General features: G+C 41.0%; 1 long non-coding RNA gene across 1 annotated transcript; it reads left to right on the top strand.

The window, feature by feature from the left end:
• Positions 1-959: 959 nt before the first annotated feature.
• On the top strand, positions 960-6927 carry LOC138752539 (uncharacterized). Its single transcript, XR_011350727.1, has 3 exons — positions 960-1248; positions 4007-4226; positions 6453-6927. It is a non-coding gene; the product is annotated as an uncharacterized lncRNA (long non-coding RNA).
• Positions 6928-8025: the final 1098 nt, after the last annotated feature.

Here is an 8025-nt window from a genome sequence, read left to right as displayed (position 1 = left end):
ATTTGTGAAAGCTCGCCACCTCTGCTCCCCAAATCATAGTACACACCTTGTTTTCCCTTCCTGTACTCTACTATCAGCTTTTGGGGTTTGGCGACATTGAGTGAGAAGTTGCTGTTGATACACCACTCTACTATGTTTTCAATCACCATCCTGTTTCTGGAGACATCAACCACTTCGATACGACACATTAATGTGGCATTTTCAGCACATTTGTAAGTAATTTAGAATTTGTGCACAGGCGTGGATATAAATCGAGTAGGGAAAGAATCCAAAAGACGCCCAGGGGTCTAATGGGAATAGACAATATTCGACATTACCCCAATATACGCGTTAGTAACTGAAAATCGCACACTCTGACCAATGCATTTGACTGATTCTATGTCCCAGTTCAGTCTGTAAATAATGAAAACCACTGGTTCTATCGTGGCGTCTCATACGTTCTACTTTACCCCGGACTCGGAGCCATAAATCTCTGAGATTTCTCTCGCCTCTCACTGCTGAAATGCCATTGACTGAGTTCGTCTTTTTTTTTAAATTTTCCAATGACTGGACATGCCCTATCTGTAACAATATCAGGTTTGCACCAGGTGATGGCAGAGGCAACAAAATAGGCAAAAGTTAATTCCTTTTAAGTGAAAGTGAATCGATCTGCAGTGATGAATACACGCGATGAAGAGCGAATAGTCGTCCTCAATATGACAATCAGCAACCAAACCCCAGAGATGGCAGCGCTTACCAGGAATCCCGACTATCACAAGAATTGGATAGAAGATTTCCGTGACGTCCATTCGAAGCACAGGTTGAAGATGGGAACGTTTTATTTGCTGAACATTCCAGGTGCCAGAACGAAGAGATTATCTGTGAAGCCTTATTTGTCTAACAGCCGTTTCCACGGGGACATTTAATTACGCAACCACAGACTCGATTTAAACAACATTCTAAATTGATGAACTGGGTCAGCTCGGGCACCAGTATTTGTCACGACGGATTGGAGCAAACAAGGTTCAGGTGCAAAATCGGTGCCTCACGTGAGGTTGAACCGCATCACTGGATAATCGCGTTTATCGATCTCCATTTACCTTGATTTATTCTCGTCTCTGAGGGGATTGGTCACACTTTAGTGCGTCTGCCGGACTTCATCGCTTCATGTAATGTTACTGATATGGACGTAGGCACTTTTTGATGAGCAAATCTAAACTTCCAGCTGCCTTTCATGATAATCTCAAATACTGTTGCATTCAGGTTCAGGTAAAAAAAAAATAGAACGTTTCACCTTTACTCGAGATATACAGCTTATTTATATACAACTTCAGCATTTGTTCTATGGCGTTTAGAGGACAAAAGTCGAAATAGGTTTATCGTTCCCCTCGAACATGGCTCCTGTTGTCCAGACAACTCTCATTATAAACCTTTCCTCCCTGTTTTCAATCTTCTTTGATGTATTGTCTGTAGTTGACTGACACAAATTGCTCACAGTAATCCAAACTGGCATTGGTCAATGTTTAACACGTCACAGAAATCTTATTAGTTCTCCTTCAAATGAACAGAGTATTTGCCTCGACGGGAAGAAATTCCAAAGTTCACCATCTCTGGGTGTTTAATCTTCCAAGGATGGGAGAAAATTATCTCCATCTCATGAATCTTCTTGTCAATGGGAGGGGTGTGAATAGAGAGTGGCTGGGGGAGATGGGGATGTTCAGATATTGTGTGTTTACACCAGGCTGTTTGAAGTCTTGGTAGAAGTTATCAATGGGAATGTTACATGCCACTGGAAGTTCAGATCAATTCAAATCCCTGTTTAGTGAACCTGAAGGAAATTAGGTGTCAAATCCGATGTGTTGGAAGGTGTAGCAGGTCACATAGTGAGGGATCAGAAGGAAATAGAATGCAGAATAAAAGCGGAGTAGAACTAAATTTGGGGTCATCTCTCGTTATCTATTAAATAGTTCCTCAAAGAGACCGTCTATGTTTCATGCATTTAAGAGAAGGGGGCTTGCCGAATCGTGAGCACGATTTCTCTGTTGGAGAAAGTGCAAGTGAAACATCTTTAATTTGGATGTGGGTTTGTACCGCTGATAATTGTAAAGCGAGAGGGGATGGTGCCTATACAAAAGCCGTTCCCTCAGTGTCAGTCAGACCACAATGTTGATTGTAGCCTTCCGGGGTTCGACATCATTGGCACCTTTATGATACGAGGTGTATATATCAGCAGTTGCATGTCTTGCTGCAACCACGTCGATCCAATTGTCAAGAAAGCACAGCCGCATCTCTCCTTTCTTGGAATCTGGGCAAATTTGGAAGGGCACGTGCATACCTCTTCTTTTGAATACTTTATTTAAAATTATGAGCCACATTGCATTCAAATATACTCAAATAGAATAATTCGTTCACAAAACATAATAATTCGTACTCGACTTCAAAGGGATGGGACAGTAGTCTTGAAACCATGTATGAAGTTAGGATTTTGACAGTGGATACCAGCATTCGATGTGATGGGACGTTTGACTGATGGGGCTTTGATGTGACATCATCCATGGTCACGGAAGGCCCACTGATTGGAATCGCAATTCCCGACCTTCGACCATTGTTATTCTCCCAATGATGCTGTTGGCCAAGTCATGTTCCTGCAACCCATGGTGGATCTGCAGGCTGCTGGGTGTCGGTACATCCACAGCGTGCACTCGCACAGAAGGAGATGGGATGAGGAGTTCAGCTGGAGCAGAAATATGCAGGAATCCCTTAGGCTGTTGATGTGAAATAGTGTGTGAAAATCGGTTTGCCAATATCCGTGTGGAAGCATTATTTCATTTTGATATCTCGTGTGAATTGCTTCGGAGACTTCCATTGTATAGCAATACAACGGAGCAGTAAAGGTCTTCCCTTTGGCTCGATTTGTATCGACCTTCTAAGAGTTGCAAGGAAACGTTCTTCCTGGCTGCAACGTTGATATTTTTTTCCCTTTTCGCTCACGAACTGATCCCTTGAAGTTCCTCGTGAAGACAATACTGATTCACAGGGCAGAGAAAGATTAGCTTCTCCCAACCGGCCCACCCCTGTGAAACATATCCTCACCCACAGTGGTCACACCTGCCTGCGTTTGCTCAATGTCCCTCGAAACAAATTCTAGCCATGTATCTGTCTAAATGTTTCTTCAATGTTTCTATAGTGCCAGCCTCAAATAACATGTCCGGGAGCTTATTTCTGTCACCCCTCGGTATCAGAATCAGGATTTAATGTCTTAAACAAGTCATGAAATACGGTGTTTTGCGGCAGCTTCGGAGCGCAAACAAACACATTATTTCCATTTTATGACACTACTATAAAATATAATAAAATAATAGCGATAATAGTGCGCGAAATGTAAGGCCGTGTCTTTGGTTCAATGATCATTCAGAAATCTGAACTTGTGCCGCTGAGGGCTCATCTTTAGGCCCCTGTACCCTTTCCCCGATGGTATTAGCATTAGGGTTATTCCGAAGATCGTAATGTTATGTTGCCTTTTCTCCATGGCTCCTGAAATATTTTCCGTCCATCCCTCCCTCCCGCCCCCTCCTCTCTTTTTCTATCTGCCTGTTCTCTAGCCTTCCCTCTCTCTATCCCATCTCTTTTCCTTCTCTATCTCACACAAACACACCCACACCCACACACACACAAACACATACATGCACACACACACAGACACACACACAGATTCACGCACACACACAGACACATGCACACACATACAGATGAACACACATTCACATCCCCTCCCACACACTTACATACATGCACACACACACACACACACACACACACACACACACACACACACACACACACACACACACACACACACACACACACACACACACACACAATAGTTGCTTGCATCTCTCCAATGTTTTCCTTCTTGGACTATGTAGTTACTTTTAAATTCAATTGATAATTTTATATTCTCTCTGTTTTGTTGTCTGATCGTTTACATTCCGAATGTATTTACAGTTCTTTATGTTTACATGTATAGGCTATGTAAAATTTATGCACCACCAATAAGTGGAAATTCTACCTCGCCAGCAGAAAATTGGAAACCTGAGCCTGCAGATAAAAGCCATGCCGACAATTGGAGATTGTGAAGACTCGTAATGGACCAAGGGGATTCTTACTCACGTCTGGTCCTGATCTCCAGTTATTGGCGACTGGCAGGAGATGCGCTCCAGTGAGACTCAAGAATGAGAAATATAAGGGTACGCTGAAGGGGTTGCATTTGGTGGCTAATTGCTCTAAAGCAGTGGAACAGGTAGTTGACAAAAACTAACCGTCCGTGTTCCAGCTGGTGTTAATTGAAAAACCATACTGTGCGATTTATCTTTGCCAAAAGCCAGGTTCCAGTCCAGTTTTGACTGGCGAAACCTCTTGTCAGATCACAGCATTCGTTTTGTTCTCCATTATCCAAGCAATGGTGCAGTAAACAAATGAAAATTGTCTCAACTCTCCCTGATAACGCAGCTTTGCTTCGAGGTGGTCGGTTTCATTTCCCAATGACTGGACTTTTCATATTTTCACCAACCTCAGGTCAAACAATTCTTTACATCTGGACAGGTCTGACTTTCCACTGGGAGATTTTTTAAACAAATGAATCAACTTCATTTATATTAAGAATTTACAAATATATGTATATATTTATAAAGCAATATCCCTTATTACATAGTTATATTAATAAAGTACTTAAGCATAAATTAATAATTTAGTAATACATTCATCCCCTCCACTCCATCCACCTAAAAATTCCCTAACTACCCTTGTAGCTACATAATATTATAATGGAGCCTTTTACAAAAAAATATTCAGTACCTTAATATTAAATAAGAAATTAAAAACATATTATTTAAGATATAATAATATCCATCGATTTTAGATCCTCTTCCCACATTTTAATAATTGTTATGCAAGTTATATGTTATTTTACTAAATGCATACATGATTTCAATTCATCATGCCATCTTTGAATATTAATAACCTTATCGTCCTACCATGTTACTGCTACACATTTTCTCGCAAAGCCAAAGGCAAACGAATAAATGCAATTTGAATTTTATCCAATTTCAAACCCCTTAAATCCTTAATAGAAACTAATAAAAATAATAAAGGATCAAGTAACAATGTATATCATACAAATGTTCCAAAAATTGTCTCACTTTTGAACAGAAGTTCTGCATCTTGTCACACAACCAGACAGAATGTAATAAAAGTCCCTTTTCTTTTCGACATCGAAAAGATAAATTCGAATCCCTCAATCCATATATTTTCAATTTCTCCAGCATAAAATATATTTGATGTCGATAATTGTAATTAACCAAACTATACCTCAATTTAAAGTATTTAGTGATTGTATTTTCCGCACATCTTTAACCAATCTTCCTCTAAAATATCTACTTGTAATTCTTTCACCCATTTATTTTTAATTTTAAACTTATCAGGTTTATTCAACTTCTCTTGTAACAATCTATACATTTCCGATATAAATCCTATCTTTAAAATGTCTGTAATTAATATTTGAAACCGAGTTAAATTAGGAAGTTTAGTTTCTTTCCCAAACTTTTCTCTTAAAAAATCTCGCATCTGATAACAAACAAACAATGAGTTGGATGATATTTAAAAATTTTCTTGCAACTGGACAAAAGAAAAAAAAAAACACCTTTTTCAAAGCAATCGTTTCCCTTTCGAATAACTTTCAGAGCCCATTCTTTCCACTGGGAAATTCAATGACATAACATCTCCACAGACTCGATTGAGCAAAAAGGCCAAGTTTGGCTGATGTTCCTCAAAACCACATTCTAACCATGCATCCATCAAAATATTTCTTCAAAGTTGCCATAGCGTCAGAGTCAAATAACGCGTCCGGGAGCTCATTTCAGTCACCCCTCAGGATCAGTATCAGGATCTCATGAATAAGCCATGCGATACGTTGTTTTACGGCAGCGTTGTAGCCCAAAAATACACATTATAACCATCTTATGACATTGCTATAAAATACACAAAAATAAAATAATAATCGATATCATCGCAGTATCTTTGGTTCCTTGATCGTTCAGGAATCTGATGGCAGCGGGGGGAAGAAGCTGTCCTTGTGCCGCTGCGTGCTCGTCGTCAGGCCCCTGGACCCTTTCCCTGATGGTAGCATGGCCTGTGTGGACAGAGGCTGCTTTTCAAAAGATACCGCCTCATATCGATGTCCTGTATTCCGTCGATCACCATTTGTGTAAAAGATTCAGTTTGTATTAAAACTCCACCATCCCCGCGTCTTCAACTCGTTCTCCACTCCCCTCCAGGCAACTCACGCTATGCATTCTCCCGATCTGTTCCCCTCATTTGTTTTACTGGCTGGCGAAACTTTGACTTGGTTTCTAATTCTATTCATACTGCCAGAAGCTTCCGATTCTGATTTTCTTTCATTTCTTCTGTTGACACAGATTGCAAACTGGTAAAGGTGTTGAATTTAATCCGAAGTCACTTACGGAAGAAAATCTTTACTTCCTGGCGTTTTGTGACCACTCGGTAACAGGAGATTTTGCCGTAGATGGATGTTAATTTTCCTGTCACTCAGTAATTGATGGAGACCCGTATCGAGGGATCTGAAGGAGCGGTGAAACCTGTTCAATCACATCATCTCACTTTGTGCCTGCTTGAATAGTTGCAGAGCCGTAAATATATGAAGCTGGAGTCACTACCGAGTCTTTAGGGGCAGAATAGACATGATAGGTTGCTATATCTCCCTGAAGTCCAATAATCCGGCCATTCCAGCAGAGAATCCGTGAAAAAGTCTCCTAATTTGGACGTATTTTGTTTACACCCGGAAGGTGTTTTTATGATTCATCCATTTTATTAATCGGATAAGGAAACAATTTGAAAATTCTTGAACCAATAAAGTTCGATGCTGCTCTCCAACTGAATTTTCCTAAGACTCCTGGTTGAGTGGCCGACAGATCTGTGGAGAAATCGCTGTGTTCGTGTATTTCTCCCAAGACCATACCATGTTTTGCCTCTTCTCCATGGCAGCAGAATTCTCTTTTCCTTCTCTCCGTCTCTCGTGTCCTTCCCTCCCTCCCCATCTCTCCCTCTCCCTCTCTCTCCCCTCCCCCCCCCCCTCCCTCTCTCTCTCTCTCTCTCTCTCTCTCTCTCTCTCTCTCTCTCTCTCTCTCTCTCTCTCTCTCTCTCTCTCTCTCTCTCTCTCTCTCTCTCTCTCTCTCTCTCTCTCTCTCTCTCTCTCTCTCTCTCTCTGTTGCTCTGTCCCTTCCTGTCTGAATTTCGGTCACTCTCCCTCTCTTTATCTCCTCCTTCTCTCTTACACAGACACAGACACACACACACACACATACACACACACACACACATACACACACACACACACACACACACACACACACACACACACACAGAGACACACACACACACACACACACACACACACACACACACACACACACACACACACACACACACATACACACACACACTCCTTTTATCTCTCCAGTGTTTCATTGTTTCTCCATTGTTGGACCATGTTCTTATTTTTGCATTCGATTGATAGTTTTAAATTCTCTGTATTGCAGTCTGATTGTTTACATTCGTTATGTATTTACAGCTCTTTATTTGTTTACATGTACTGGCGATGTACAGTTTTCTGCATCACCAATAAGTGGAAATTCTTCCTCACCGCAGAACAAAATAATCATGCAGTTGAACTTTTTAATTAAATAATTTTTAGACATACAGCCCGGTAACTGAACATTTCGGTCCACGAGCCCGTTCCACTCGGTTTACACTGCATTTACCGACATCCATCGAACGTTTTTGAAAGGTAGGAGGAAACCTAAGCCCTCGGATAAAAGACATGCAAACAAGGGGAGAATGTGGAAACTCGTTACAGACCACGGGGATTCCGTCCCATATCCGATTCAGATTGCTGGCCCTGTAAATGCGATGCGCTAACCGGAACGGTAAGACAATTCAATCACATCATCTTTGAAATGTGACAACAACTCG

This window comes from Narcine bancroftii, chromosome 2 (genome assembly GCF_036971445.1).
Source record: "Narcine bancroftii isolate sNarBan1 chromosome 2, sNarBan1.hap1, whole genome shotgun sequence".
In the NCBI taxonomy this organism is placed as follows: Eukaryota; Metazoa; Chordata; class Chondrichthyes; order Torpediniformes; family Narcinidae; genus Narcine; species Narcine bancroftii.
Note: the sequence above shows the minus strand (reverse complement) of the source record. Positions and strands in the feature narration are given on the sequence as shown.